General features: G+C 50.7%; 1 protein-coding gene across 14 annotated transcripts in view; it reads right to left on the minus strand.

Annotated features, from left to right (window-relative positions):
• Window positions 1-15413, minus strand: part of Tsga10 (testis specific 10) — a 291349-nt gene that overhangs the window by 100412 nt on the left and 175524 nt on the right. Inside the window, exon 1 of one of the 14 annotated variants that reach the window (XM_078028541.1) lies at window positions 13126-13145. The exons of the other annotated variants lie outside the window; for them this stretch is intronic. The gene's annotated coding sequence lies outside the window, so the exon portion shown is untranslated. Of the gene's footprint in view, window positions 1-13125; window positions 13146-15413 lie in introns of those variants that run through there. 14 annotated transcript variants of the gene reach the window in all.

Genomic DNA, 15413 nt, shown 5'->3' on the forward strand with positions numbered 1-15413 from the left:
GTGATGCAGAGGCCCAGGGAAGAGCTCAATTCCTGTAAACCCGGGGGGCAGAGCCAATACCCTCCTTCCTGAAGCCACAAGGAGCTCATCCTGGCTTCAGCTTCCACTGGTGCTGTGCAGATTCGTGCAACCCAGTTTTCTATTCCTATAACAAAATACCTGAGGCTAGGCAATATAGAGAGGGACATATTTAATTGGCTGAAGGTCCAAGATCGGATGACCCCCACTTGTTCTATGTCTGATGAGGGCCTCATGGTGGATGGCTTCACAGTAGGAACATGAGAGTGAGAGAGAGAGAGAGAGAGAGAGAGAGAGACAGAGAGAGAGAGACAGAGAGAGAGAGACAGAGAGAGAGAGAGACAGAGAGGGGGGGGGTGGATCCCATGGTGAGAAAGGAATCCAGAGAGTGAGGAGGGGCTACTCTTGCTCTTTCATAACAACCCATTCTCATAAGAACTCACCTAGACCCCATGAGAACTACCAAATCTCTTCCAAGGGCAAGGGCAGCCTCCCCAATGACCTAACTACCTTGTACCAAGCCCCGCCTCTTAAAGGTCCCAAGGCCTCCCAACATCACTACACTGAGGACCAAGTTGCCAGCTGGTGAACTCTTGGAAGACACCCTCCAATCACACTGAAACCACGGCAAGGCTCATTGCAAGGATTACGTGGTGGGGCTCGCTCTCCGTCACCGAGAGCTCATGGGCGGACCTGGGTAGACGGAGGGCCCAGCTGTCCCACACCTGCCAAACGCCCACTTCCAGGACACTTCACTTGTAAGAATTCCCTGATTTTAAGATCCACTTTGTTCCCCACTCCTGCTTAGAAAAACCTCATCTAGGAGGAAAACAAAAACAAAAACAAAGGAGTCTTCTTCAGTTTCTCAGTGAGGGATAAGAGTGGACATCAGGCTTGACTCAAATAATTCCACCTGAGGAAAGAAGCCACATACATCTCCGTTTTAAACTACCGCAAACACGTAAGTCAAGGAATACTTTTCTTTTCCTAGAGCACAAAGATGCCAATGACGAACATCATGGACATTCTGATTAACCCCAAACTCAGAGTCCACTAAGCACTCTTCACATGCCTCACCCGCTCTAATGGCTCTCCAAGTGGGTCGTCACCCGCTCTAATGGCTCTCCAAGTGGGTCGTCATCACAATGTTTTTATTTCTGATGTGACACTAAATTATGAAGAACAACATCATCCTCTCCAACCTCATCCTTCAGGCCCAAGGCAGCAAAATTCTAAAGTCCCAAGTATTGCTGCTGTGGTCATCCTGCTTCCTTAAACCTCGGTCTCAGGAGGCTCCTTGGTCTGATCGATGGCAGGTCCCCTGGGCACTCGGTGCCCAGAATGACATCTGCAAACCAGAGGCGAAGCCTCATGTAAGGGAACCCTGGGCCACTCTCATTCCAGTGTCAGTGATACTCAGGGCTCCGTGAGTCAGCCCCAGACCCTGTGAGGATAAGGTAAACTGAACCCCAGAGGGACAGCTGTGAAAAGACGGGCCCCACCCGTACATCAGACCTGAGAGCAAAACGGTACAGAACCGACATGCGAGCTTCTCCCAGGCACCCTGCCGTGAGCTCCCTTTCCTCCCGTTTCCTGCTCCAGGTCCACCCTCATTCATCCCTGCCTTGGAACAAATCTGCAGGAAACCTCTGACTGCAATTAGCGTGCAGTGCGGCTCTTTGTCCCAGTCACTCCCCTGGGTGATTTGTCCCACATAAGTCCCTCTGTTGGAGTCCCCAAGAGACCTGGCACTTGCCTTGAAGTTTTGCTGTTTTGTCTGTCTTGTTCTGTGGTTCTGGGGATGGAACCCAGGTCTCACACGTGCTGGGCAAACACTCCACCACGGAGCTACCCACTGTCCCAAGCCATGCCTTGGAGTTTGAAGACCTGGATCCCTGTCCCAGTTGTGCCACCTAAGATGGGATTATATTAGGTGAAATCGATGCCATGATTCTTTATCAGAAGAGATGGACATGATGGGTTTATTTTCTTGCCCATTTTGAAGGTCCAAGGAGATACTGCACATGAATGTCCACTCTTTTCACCCGGCAATGAGAGTTTATTAAAAAGAATTTCAAATGCAGAAAGCGGGGGAGGGAGGGAGACCCTCTATTTACCTGCGTGGGCCCCCAGGCCATCCAGGCAGTTTATGTGACATGAACTAGTCCCCAGCAGGATCACCCGTGCATGACCTCCCTCTGCTCTCCTCGTCAACCCACATTCTGGAGGCCCGCAGTTGGGGTCTATGGGACCCTCGGTCCCAGGACCAGCAGGGCCCTTCCTTGGTCTCCTCATGTGCGTGAACATCGCAGGCCTGATTGATGCTGGGCTAGTTCCAGTCTCTATCCCCACAGGTCCTGCTTCCCAAACAGATCCCGAGAAGCTAACAGAAAAGTCTACTTCCTTGACCCACCACCCTAAGCATGTGTGCACAAAGCAGAACAGCACGTTGAATCTCATAAAAATCAGAATCTGAGGGTTGCCTTGCTGACAGATCCCATGCAAAACCACCATGGGACCGTTTCCCAACATGGGGTGCAATGGAAAGACAGGACTCCTGGCTGGAACTTGTCTGAGTAGCCCTGGGCAGGTAACTAGCTCTCTCCAACTCACCATCCTATCCATTTATAGCTCACTGGGCCCTGTGCAGAGCCCCTGTGGTAATATCTAGGAAAGTACTTTGCAGAAAGATGGTGTGCCTTGCAAATGATGGGTGCCTCTGTGATACTCTTACACAGGCAGCTTTGTGCTGCCTCGGGCTCAGCAGGACAGTGGGACCCATTCATTCATTCATTCACTTGCAGAATGGGGATTGAACCCACGGCCTTACATATGCTAAGCCAATGCTCTACCACTGAGCTACACCCCAGCCTTTTTTCCTTTTTTTGGTACCAGGGTTTGAATCCAGGGTCACTTAACCCTGAGCCACATCCTCAGCCCTTTTCATTTTGAGACAGTGTCTTACTAAGTTGCTTAAGGCCTCACTGTGTTGCAGAGGCTGGATTTGAACTTGTGATTCTTCTGTCTCAGCCTCCTGAGCTGCTGGGATGACAGGTGTGCGCCATCGTATCTGGTGATCTCAGAATTGTTAGTTGAAAATTTTCTTTTATGGTAGAATTACACAGATTTTCAACCAGGAAAAAAGCAAACCTAAATCCTACCATGCCAAGTACTTTTATTTCTGTAGGTTTACCCTCAGATTGTTCCTATGGGCACTTCATGTGGTTTTTTAATAATTCATAAAACAAACATCTATTTTCTACCACTAAGTTGTAGGCACTGCAGATTCAACACTGATCAAGCACAAAAGACAAAATTCTCCTTTTTGTGCTTTGAAGGGAGATAGAAAATAAGCAGATATCCAAGGTGCCCAGCAGAGGTGAGGGCTTAAACACTAACAAGCAAGCTAGGTCTGGGGGTGTAGCTCAGTGGTAGACCACTTCCCCAACAAACATCCACAGGCCCTGAGTTCAATCCCAGCACCGTAAACAAAACCAAGCCACAAACCAGCCAACCACACACCCAAACCAAGGTAAACAGAGGCACCGATTTATAGAAGAGAAGGGGTGGGTGAGCGGATTTGGAGGAACGGAGGGTCGAGTCATGGTATATGTTGGGGGAGAATGTGCAGACAAACAAGAAGATCAAACTCCAAGGCCCCAAAACAGCAGAGCAGGGGGAGAAAGTGAGATCACAGTTCTCATTCTTGTGCTCTGAAGGGAGACAGAGAGGAGGGAGACTCCAAAGAGAGCCTCAGAGCACTGGAACAAGACTTCAGATTTGATTCTGGGTCAAGAAAGATGCTATATCCTAGGGTTCTGAACAGAGGGCTAGCACAATGTGACTTCTATATTAAGTTCATGTTTATACTCTTGCTGGTGTACAGAAACACAATGAGCTCTTACACCTGGACCACGTATCCTATGCTTTTCTCTATTATTCACTTACTTCTTGCAGCATTTTTTTTTTTGTAGATTACAGTAGTCCTCCCTTATCCAATTTTTATTCCCATGATTTCAGTTACCTACAGGGCCACAGTGGCCCAAAAATATAAAATGGATAATTCCTGGAACAAATAACTCAGAAGTTTTAAGTTGTGCACCATTCTGAGGAGAGTGATGAAATTCTGCACTATCCTGCTCCAGCCCACTCAGGACACGAATCATCCTTTCCAGTGTATCCACGGTGTATACGCTACACACTTGATCGCCAATTAGTATCCATCTTGGTTATCAGACAGACTGCTGTGGTATTATAGATTATATTCATACAACCCTTATTCTATTTAATAATGGTCCCAAAGCACGACAATTCAGATATGCCCGAGAAAGTGGTAAACTGCTTCCTTTAAATGAAAAGTTCAAAGTTCTTGACTTAATAAGGAAAGAATTCATACAATGAGCTTACCGAGTTCTACAGTAAATTGTGGTTACTAATCTCTTACTGTTCCTAATTTACAAATTAAACCTTATCATAGGTACATATGTATGGGAAATAACATGGTATATGTAGGGCTTGGTACTCTCCACGGTTTGGAGCATCCATGTGGTCCCACCTAGAATAAGGGGGACTGTGGGACCTGGAATTAGATCTTTTACAAATGAAGACAATTTTATTCTTTCCTTATTTTAAGCCTTTTTCTTTTTGCTGTGTAGAATGGTTTTAGCTGTGAGTTGCTGGAAGGTGAACTTTGACAGGTTGAGGAATCTTCCTCCTATTTTTAGATTGCTGAGAATCTTTAGTCATAAATAGGTTTCCAATTCTGTCAAATGCTTTTTTGCACCTACTGCAGAGATCACAGAATTTTATTTTTTATTCAATTAATGAAATTAATTTAACTCACTCACTTTGCATATTAAACTGTTTCATTCCTGAGATAAATACTACTTGGTCATGAGGTATTTTGTCCTTTTTTATATATTGCTATATTTTATGTGCAAGTATTGTGGGTTTTCTTTTTAATGCTCCTAAGCTCGTGAGAAATCTTGTTCTGTAACTTCTTTTACTTTTTAAAAAAATTGTGATTATGCTAATTAAAATTATTAGCTGTGTTACATTTAAATTGATAAAATAATTTTTTAAGACTTAAATTATTTGGGAAAATGGTTTCTTCCTCTTCTGTGAAAAATTTTGTATAAGTCTCTCTCTTCCTTAAATGTTTTCTAAAATTCACCAGGGAAGCCACTTGGACCTGGAGTTTTCTTTGTGAGAAAGTTCTGAACTACAAAATCGATTTTAAAAAAATCAAATCTAATAGTTATTCAAATCCTTGAATCAATTTCAATAATTCATCTTTTAAGAAACTTATCCCCATTTCTTCTCCTTTGTGGTATTTATTGACATAAAGTAGTTTCTGCTCTCTTTTTCTTGATTAGTTGTAGGGGTTTAATCAATTCTGTTGATCTTTTTAAAAGAACTGACTTTGGTTTTCATTGATGTTTTTCTACTGTTGATCTGTGTACTTCCACTGACCTGACCCCTGTCCTTTATTATACATTTAACTGCTACATATATTAGAAATTCCAATAAACTGTTTTTATTTTTGCCTTGAATGACTGGTATCTTTAAGAAATTTTAAGGTAAAAAAAATAAATTATTTTATAGCTACCATATTATTTCTCATTTCTGGAACTTTCCGTTCCTTCATATGATTCCATGTTCTGTCTGGTGGCATTTCCCTCTCCCCAAAGATTTTCCTTTAGTGGTTCTTATACTGAAGATCTGCAGGAAACAGTTTGTTAATATGAAAATTCCTGCTTCACACATTTTTTGTTTATTTGTTTTGGCTCCTGGGGATTGAACTCAAGGCACTCGAGTGGCCACTGAGCCACACCCCCAGCCCTATTCTGTATTTTATTTAGAGACAGGGTCTCATGAGTTACTTAGCGCCTCACTATTGCTGAGGCTGGCTTTGAACTGACAATCCTCCTGTCTCAGCCTCCGGAGCTGCTGGGATTACAGGCGTGTGCCACTGAGCCCAGCTATTTTTGAAACATTTTTTCCCAGAACTTCAAGGCTGCTGTCCCATGTTTTCTAGTGTGCTATTTTTTGATAAGAAGCCAAGTGTACCTTTACTTTTATTCTCTGACATGTCATGCGCCGCCTTCTTCTGGCTGCTTTAATATTTTATCTTCGTTTTCAGCAATTTAATTCTGATGTACCTAGGTGTGGATTTGGGGGTGGTTTACCCTGCTTGGAGTTCCTTGAAATTCTGGGGTCTGAAAGACTGAGTTTTTCATTGTTATTGTTGTTTCATCACTTTTAAGGGAAATTCCGCAAGAACTTTTCTACCCCAATCCCGTTCTCTTGTCTTCTGGTATAATTAGACACCTGTCAGACTACTGTTACTAGCCCTCCTACACCACAGTGGCTCTGTTCATTGCTTTTCCAACATTCTTTCACTCTGTGCTTCAGTTTGAGTGGTTTCCATTGGTCTGTCTGTAAGTTTATTGCCAGCGTCCCAACTGAGATCCATCCAGTGAATATTTCATTTCAGATATTATATTTTCCAATTCTGGAATTTCCATTTGGTTGTTTCTTAATCTTCCATTTCTGAGCTGAAATTTCTAACCATCTGTTCATTCACTGTGTTTGTCTGAGTTTGTATCTTTTGACCTTTTTCTGTGTTACTGTCACACTGTTCTCGTGTCTAGGATTCTTTGATCGTGTGCTGGACACTGCAGGTAATACTTTGACTGGAGTGTGGCGAGTTGTACTCAGGCAGACAGCAAGATGACTGGCATAGCATCTTGGTCCTAATAAGGTTTGTTTCTAGGTTTGTTATGGGGATTTCAAGTTCCTAAGGTGTGGCCTTTTTGAGGTTTCAAGTAAACAAGGTGTTCACCCAGGTCTCCTCACCCTAGCAGGTCAGACCTCCTAGCACCGTGACCGTGCAACCTACACAGCATCTGTCCAGCTCCCTACCCTCCTGCCCTGCCCAGTATCCTGACCAGTTTCTAAGCGTCTTCCTGTATGTAAATGCAGCTTGGTGTATACACAAGGCTTCAGGTGGAAACTCCGAATATTTCTCAAGTATACTCTTCTCCAGAAATGCCAGCTGCCCCGGCAACCCCCGTTCTGATCTGATTCCTCTGCTCAGCCCTCTGGCAATCTCTGCTTCCCCTGTGCCTTGGTCTTGAAGATAATCCCAGAGAGAAATCCAGGGCAAATGTGAAGTTCGCCTCACGTGCTCCTAGTAGCCTCCAAGACCCACGCCGAGCAGTGTTCTGTTCTTGAAAACAGTTGCTTCATGTATTTTATCCAATGTCGTACTTGTGCAGGAGAAGAGAACAACAAATCCAGTATTCATTACTCCAAGTGTCTGGGGTTGGAAGTCGGAGTACATTTTAACAGGTGACTCTGGCTGCTGTGTAGAAGAGACTGTCAAAATGAACCACACACCCCAAGACCACAAGAAGACCTGGGGGAAGTCTCTCTTAAAGCAGAAAATGTGACACCTGCTGAACACCTGTGCAAATGTGACAAGGCACCTCCAGATAAGCCCATGGGGGCGGGAGGCCAGTTCTCATCTGGGAGCCAGGTGGAAACATGCAGTTTTGCAGATCAGGGGGAAGGACCTCCTCCCATGGCTCTTCTGGCCAAGTCCAGCCACAGCTGCAGCAGGAACTGGCAATACCCTGGAGCTCCTTCCATGTCCAAAGGTGCAACCAGTGGATGGGAAACTAGCCACAAGGACAGAAGGTCCCAGATGTGGGGCCTGGAGAATTCAGAGGCCACATCAGGTCTCTTCAAGACAAATTCTCAGCTCTGGGGCACATACTACCTCTCCTACAAATGCTGTTCCAAGTTGCTACCGTTTGGATCATAAATGAACCCCCAAGGCCCACGTGTGAAGGGCTTAGCTCCCAGTCTGGCACTGCTGGAAGACAGCAGAAACTTTAAGAGGTGAGGCCTGATGTGAAATCACCAGGGGTGTGCCCTTGAAGGAGACTGTGTGATCCTGGTCTCTTTCTCTCTTTTCTGTATCCAGCTAGGTGGTAAACAGACTTCCTCCACCAAGTGCCCCTGCCACGATGTGCCACCTTATCAAAACCCCCAAAGCAATGGAACCAACAAATCTTGAACTGAAACCTCCCAAACCGCTAAACCTTTTCTCTTTGTAAGATCATCATCTCAGGTTATTTGTTACCGTAAGAGAAAACTGGCTAATTCACAAGTCAGTCCTCCAACAGGGTATTATCTCTAGCAAATGCCTACCCCTGGCATCACAAGGAAAGATCCAGGTTGGGGAGAGGCCAGCAGTCCCTCTGGCTATGCAGCTAGGTGATTCCACAGCTTCTCTCACCCTGCAGCCTGCAGAGGCCCTGTAAACCTAACAGCTTGCAAGCAGCAGGAAGATTTTATCAGCCCCAATAAAAACCCAAAGCCAACTCAGCCTCTTGCTCTGAATGCCTATCAGTCAGATAAATACCTCAAAAGGCTGTCCCTGACCTTCCTGGTACAAGCTGGCACTTGTCCTGCACAACAGACCAGGACGTGGGTTTCCAAGGAGGCTCACCAGCCAAGGATCTTCCTCTCTCCGGTGTTGCCTCCCTCGGTGGTCAGTGATACAACAACATTCAGAATCTACAAAGGCTGGAACCTGCACTTGAGAAGTGGACTGAGCCTCGCAATTTCCACTTGAAATCCACACGTACCAAGAGGAATTTCATTAATACCTCACCTATTTCCTCAGCCTGAAGTGAGATCCTATATTCATTTGTATAATGAGCCACAATAACGCTGAAGGTTCAGAGGGCTACCCACAGAAAAAGCTCCCTGTCCAAGACATGGCTTGCCCAACCCTACATTTAAGCACTTCCTGCAAGCACACAGTAACAGAATGTATAAATGTGTCCTGATTTTAAGCCTCACGCAGTGAATCAGCATCTCAGAAGCTGAACTCCCTTGGAGGAGGCGCCGGGGAGAACTCTCCCATGAAGATTCAGGAGTCTGGCAGGAAGCTGTCAGGCAATTTCAGAGTCAGGTTTCTGCAACGCCATGAAATTCCCAAGCCCCAGAAAGCAGCAGCAGATTCTTCAGCTTCTGGTCTCATATTTTCATTAGATTTCCTCCTCCAGGGGCACTTATTTGTTCAGAAGATTTTATTTTGGTTCAATTTTCTTCCGATTTGCATGTAACTGCTCTAGCTTACAAGAAGTGGGCAGGTGTGGAAAAAAATCCTTATTCTGTGTCTGAGAAAGCAACCAGCCACGATTATTAGATGAAAGATCTCAGAGGAGGTTCTAGATCTTTCCACGTAATGTGGACCCAAGCAACTGTCATCCAGCCCCTGCTCCTGAAACCTGGAAGTGCACTCCAGGTGCTCTCTGGCTGCAGGATGTGTGCACAGGCTGGCTAATGGCATTTCCTCCCTCCAGCACCTTCCTGCTGACCTACCTGCAGCTCTAAGGCCCACTGAAACCCGACTCCAAGACTGGCAATGCCTCCCTGGGGAGCAGGGACCTGGCACTGAGCGTGCCATCTGTGAGCACACCCTGAGCCACCTGGCCACGTTGCTCTTTCTTCTGGCTCCCTTTCCACCTGTGAACTCGCAGAGCCTGACCCCAGTCACAAAGCCCGGCAGTGGGAGGGGCAGAGGGCCAGCAATAGGACTGGGGAAGTCAATGGTGAAGGAGTAGGGGGCAGGGCTGAAGCAGCTTTCGAAAGGGGGAGTTTAATCCTGGGGGAGGAAACTTGTACATGCCTCCTTCGCAGGGACACCTGCTGTCCCCCACAACCCCCTAGACGATCCTTCCAATCCCTCCCCTCCAATTTGTGTTCTTTCCACCTCGGCTCCTTCCCCAGCCCCACTCCAGCAGCTCCCACTTGGAGGAAGCAGATTTCAGAGACCCCTTGCCCATCAGGCCACCTCACATGCTCCCAGAGGAGAACGGACTGCAGCACCTTCTCTGGAAACGCCTTCTGTGAAATTCCCCAAACCTCTGTTCCAAGGACCCACGAAACCCAAGCCAGCTCTGCCCACAATGACAGCCGTTCCCCCCAAACAAGGAGCAGCCTTGAGGGTCCGAGGGCCAGACCTAAGGCGTCCCCACCCCACACCTGCTGCCAGAGCCAGGAGACCTAGGTCTGTTGGCCTTTCTGTAGGGTGACCTCAGCAAGGGCCTATTAAGGAGCTAATCACTGTTCCTACCCTCACAGTTGGCAGGAGGAATGGAAGAAACGATGCAGATAAAGGTTAGCTCAAAGGTGCGTGGAATTACCTTCGAGACTCGGGTTCCAAGGCACTCGCTGGGCACAGAGAATCAGAAAAATCTGAGAAAACTCTGATTTTTCAAAGAAAGGTGGAGAGGGTGCAGGCAGCGCTCCTGGTGGGACAGTGCCAGGCAGGAGTGAGCAGCAGGCCCTGGGCAAGGTGCTGAGCCCAAGGGAGGGGAGCCCATGCCTGAGACTCTGTCCCCAGCACAGGCACATCCCTTCTACTCCCAGAGCCTCAGGCATCTCATCCTTCAAACAGGATTTGCCCACCTCACGGCGGACACCATGGGGTCAAACAAGACCTTACGTACACACATACACACAGTGCTTTGAAAAGAATGGGGGGGGGGCGGCTGTAGCTCAGCGGTAGAGCGCTCGCCTAGCATGTGCGAGGCCTGGGTTCCATCCTCAGCATCACATAAAAATAAAGAAATAAAACGAAGGTATTGTGTCCAACTACGACTAAAAAATAAAAATAAAAAAAAAAGGAACAGATGAGAAGATTTTCCTGGACTAGGGGCACACTGACACCACAGCACGTGGGGCCTGGCCCATGAGAAGGGTGGCGAGCAGAGCTTTCTTGAGGGGCCTCCGTGTGCAAGCAGCACGTCAGGCACTGGAGGGACAAGGCCCACGGAAGCACTGTCCCTGCGCTCCAGCTCTCATGGATGACAACACCTGCTTCCTGTGCAGGGTCCAAAGGTTCCCGTCCACCTCTCCTAACATCCTCCCCTGTCCACGGATCAGTGAAGAGGCCAGATCTAACCTGGGGGTGCCAGGGCAGGAAGAGACAGCCCCTGCAGGACAGGCTGGGCCAAGTCGCCCACTGGGTCCACTCGGCAACGCTAGAGCCAGTCCACCGTGGCCTCCTGAACCCATATGCCTGTGCCCGCCAGACCAGCACACCACGGCAGAGAGCGCATGGCCCAGCCTCCAGGGGTACCCTGAGAACCATCGAGGCTCTGCTGTTCCCATGAATGAACCCCCAGAACCCCCAGCCCACCAATCGCTGTGCTCTCCAGGGGCCCCTCATGGCAACAGGAACCACCCGAGGTAACGCCACAGGCTCCAATCGCATACCAGAACCTTTGGAAGCGTCTTTTGTCTAGAGCACCGCCACACTTGTGATGAACTCTCTCACCGAGCCGTCCAGCTCACTCCCTCCACGCTCCCGGAAGGCATGGAGCCGGCCCTTGTGTTTTGTGACTGGCGGGGTGACAAGGGTGACTTCCCTGTTTTCTCAGATGACAACCATTGGCATCCTTGGCAACACACCGGTGCCACAAACAGGGACAAGCAGGAAAAAGTGCCAGGAAGAATAACACATTTTGCAATCTACTTAAGTACCTGTGCTAATAATTCTCTCCATTTGAAAACAAAGGAACTTTCTGCAGAGTGCAGGAGAATGCCACATGGGGGCGGGGCCCGCCCGTAGGTGCTGGCCTGGCTTAGGTGAGGGCAGAGCCTGCCTGACTGTGTGCTGTGACCAAGCAAAGACCCTGAGCTGGCCAAGCCTGCCAGACCATGAGCCCTTGAGCACGGTGATGCCCACACCTCCCTGCCCACACCTCCCTGCCCACGCCTGGGCGGACCTGGCCAGGCCTGGCCGGCACCCAATCTGTCTCAGTTGGCTACGTGAAATCTGCCCCGTTGGCCCGCTGCTCATCTACATCTGGGCATGCGCCAGGCACAAGGTGGGCTTTCCCGGCACACCCTGGTACCCGTGGTGGGTCCTGAGAGTGGGCCTCCCCCGCAGCTCAGGGCTGCGCCTGGCCCAGCCTCCCCTCCCCACGGCAGTCCTGCTCAAGTGCAGCTGAGCTAATTCTGGGCTCCCTGCCACCTGCACAAGCCCACGCTGCACATGCTCTGACTCACGCTGAGGCACCCAGAAGCAGGGCCCAGAGAACGGCTGCAAGGCACCCATGGGCACCAGAGAGCAGCCAGTCCCTGACGGTGGATCTGGAGGCAGCTTTGAGGCCTATGGCCACCTCCACCAAATCACACTGGTAGATGAGCCCAAATGTTGAACTCACTCAGACACCCAGCCTTAGGCTCAGAGTTTACCAAGGCAGAGCTCCATCCCAGGCTTCAACAGAAACCCGTGATTCCTCTTCACTCATCTGAGCACGCAGGGAAGTCTGAGAATATTGCCAAAGTTCCCAGACATAAAAGCACCAGATCAGAAGAGAACAGAGAGTTTGCGAATTCACAGTTCCACTCAACCAGATGCAGAAACAGTCTACTGAGCACCTACTGTATGTCCTTCTGCATGTCTCCAGAACCTGAGGTGTAGTGGTCCCCACCCTCAAGAAACCAGTCTGTGGGGGAGGCAGACAACGTGTAACTCACTTGTGACAGGTAGGTATGGAGCACTAGAGGGGAAGCAGCCAGGGAACGGTCACTTCTGTCCAGGAGGTGACAGAGGGAGAAGAGCCCGGCCAACCTGCCTCCAGGTGGCCTGCAGACAGTAGGCCCAGTGGGCCAGGGGGGCAGCCCCAGGCAGAGAGGCCTGCACAAGGCCTGCAGTGTATGGTGTGATTGGAGAACAGGGAGGGCCAAGGCTGGACCCTGCAGAGAGTGTGGGAAGGGGCTGGTGTCGAGTGGTCAGACACAAGACATGCTCTGGCTGGACTGCAGAGAGCCCGTGCAGCACGCTGAGGCAGGGCTGAGGGCGCAGGCCATGGGCATGCAGTCAGGCAGACAGGCTCTCACCGACTGCTCCCTTAGTCACTACAGGCCACACCTCCCTCCAAAGGTGGGTCTGTGCATTCAAGGAGAAACCGAGGTGTTGAGGCGCATAAAGCCCTGACCAATGCACGGGGAGGGGCAAGGTACCGACGTGCTCTGAGCCTCCATGACCCTCGGAACCAACACACCAGCAAGACCCACCTCGCAGGGCTGCTTCTGAGATCTGCTGCTGTTGTCCTGGGTACCAGGGAGGGAACCCAGGGCTGTGGTGGCGCACGCCTGTGATCCCAGCGGCTCCGGAGGCTGAAGCAGGAGGACTGAAAGTTCAGGGCCAGCCTCAGCAACTTAGCGAGGCCCTAAACAACTCAGTGAGACCAGGTCTCTAAATAAAATATAAAACAAGGGCTGAGGATGCGGCTCAGTGGTTCAGCACCCGGGTTCAATCCCTGGTACAAAAACAAAGAAGTCACCTCTTTGACACAGGCTTTCATCACCACCTGACTGTGTGGTCTGACCCGCTTGCCATGCGCCCTGGTCAGGAGCCAGGCCAGGGCCAGGAGGCAGGAGCCAAAGTGCCCGGAGGACGCTTCCGTGAAATGACTCCCGTCAGGCTTCTCCAGGGCCAGGTTCAACCCCACCTCCTCAGCCAGCGGCACCAAAATCCACTCCGGTCACCTGGGCACCTCCATCCCAGGTGAAGCAACCCAGAGCAGGTTTCCACGGAGACAAGGATGTCATGCCCACGTGGCACACAGAAGCCACTGTGCACACACAGGCGTTACCACACCACTGGGTGTCCTCAGCCACGGGAAGGAGCCACTGAGACACCTGTCGGGGCCCGCCCACCCCACCCCAGACCCCCACCAAGCTAAGCAGCAGCCCCCCAGCTCACTTCCTGGGCTGCACCCAGCCATGATGCAGGCAAGGGGACAGCACCATTACCTGGGGACCGGGAGGGCCGAGCCCCACAGGAGCTTCCCCCTGCAGCTCCGGGCTCACCCGCACCCGGCCCTCGGGTTACATAAGCTGAGTCTGATCCCCGCTGGTGGTGGCTCTAAGGTTACCCGGCTGGACGCTGGCCAGGCCAGCTGACTGCTCGTTTCCACCCCCAAGGTAGATATTTCAAAAACTAGGAGCCCCTGCGGGAAGGAGAGGAGTCCTGGCCCCGTCCAGCCCCAGACCCCCACCTCCTCGGGGGCCAGTTCCCAGCTCACAGAGCTGACTTTTCACGCTGGTGTCCGTGACCAGGGCCCTCCCCAAAGGCCCCTCCCCTGGTGTTTCCACTGGGCCAAGGGCCTGAGCAGATGCCTGAGGACTGAGGCTCTGTGCACAGGTGCGATCAGCAGCTCTCCATGGGCAGACCATGTGCAGCAACCCCCAGCCCCTGGGTCATTCCAGGCATCTAGGGCCCCGGGGAGAGGAGAAAGAGGAGGCTGCTCCCACCGCACGGAGCAGTGCCCAGAGCCAGCAGGTGCCCAGGGGCAGGTGTGTATGGTCTGGAGCCGACCTAGGCCCCCAGATCAGTGCCCTACTCACGGACACAGTCACTGCAAGGACAAGTAGCTCTGGTGAAGGGGTGGCACAGGGTGTGGAGGGTAGGGAAATAATGAGAGGAAAGAGCTCAGCCAGGATGGGAGTGTCCAATGCCTGGCCTGGCCCAAGGCCTAGGTCTGACCTGTCATGCATGGCCTTGATAAGGTCATCACACCCCAGCCTCAGGACACTCAGGCCCAGGGACGAGGGGACACAGAGCCTCAAAGAGGAGCTGCCCTGGCGGCCCCCTTTCTACACGGACCAGAAGTCGCTAAGGGTTCTCTTTGGGCCCTGACAGCGGCCCTTGGCAGGTGGACAGAGCAGAGCATCAAGGTGGACTCACTCCTGAGATGTGGGAGGTACCTCCTGGGACCCCCAGAGACACGATGGCAAGGCATGGGGGTGGGGAGCAGGCCACAGCTGCCACTCTGCCTGGGGTTGGAAGAACGTGACTCTGTCCAGAGCCCCGGGGTCACCTGGAGCCCTGGAGGAGCTTCTGGGTTCTTACTAATCCAGGAAACAGGGGAGACATGAAAAATCACCCAGGAACAGAGGAAGAGGACTGTCAGCTCCCCCGGGTGAAGGACAAGAGCTACAGGGGGCTGGGCACAGCATGACAGCTGGGCCGAGAGGCAGGTCTGCTGGTGGAGGTCGGGGAGGGAGCTGCCAGCCATTCATGGTGCCAGGCAAGGACAGGAGAGGTACACAAAAGCTAGTCAACACCAATCTGTGAGAGAGGTCAAGCTCTTTCGGCAATACCTTGAACTCTGCTGGAGGCCAAGTGCAAGGGCAATTCTTCAAAATGCCTACTGACCAGCACCAAGCCTCCTTGCCACCACAGCTCCGGTTATGAGGATACACCTTATTTGCACTCAAGAGTTCAAAGGCTTGCCAGAGCCCTGTGTTTGGCTCCTGATGGTGCATGCACCCTCTGGGCTTACCAGTCTGCTATTCTC

This window comes from Ictidomys tridecemlineatus, chromosome 12 (assembly GCF_052094955.1).
Source record: "Ictidomys tridecemlineatus isolate mIctTri1 chromosome 12, mIctTri1.hap1, whole genome shotgun sequence".
NCBI lineage: Eukaryota > Metazoa > Chordata > Mammalia > Rodentia > Sciuridae > Ictidomys > Ictidomys tridecemlineatus.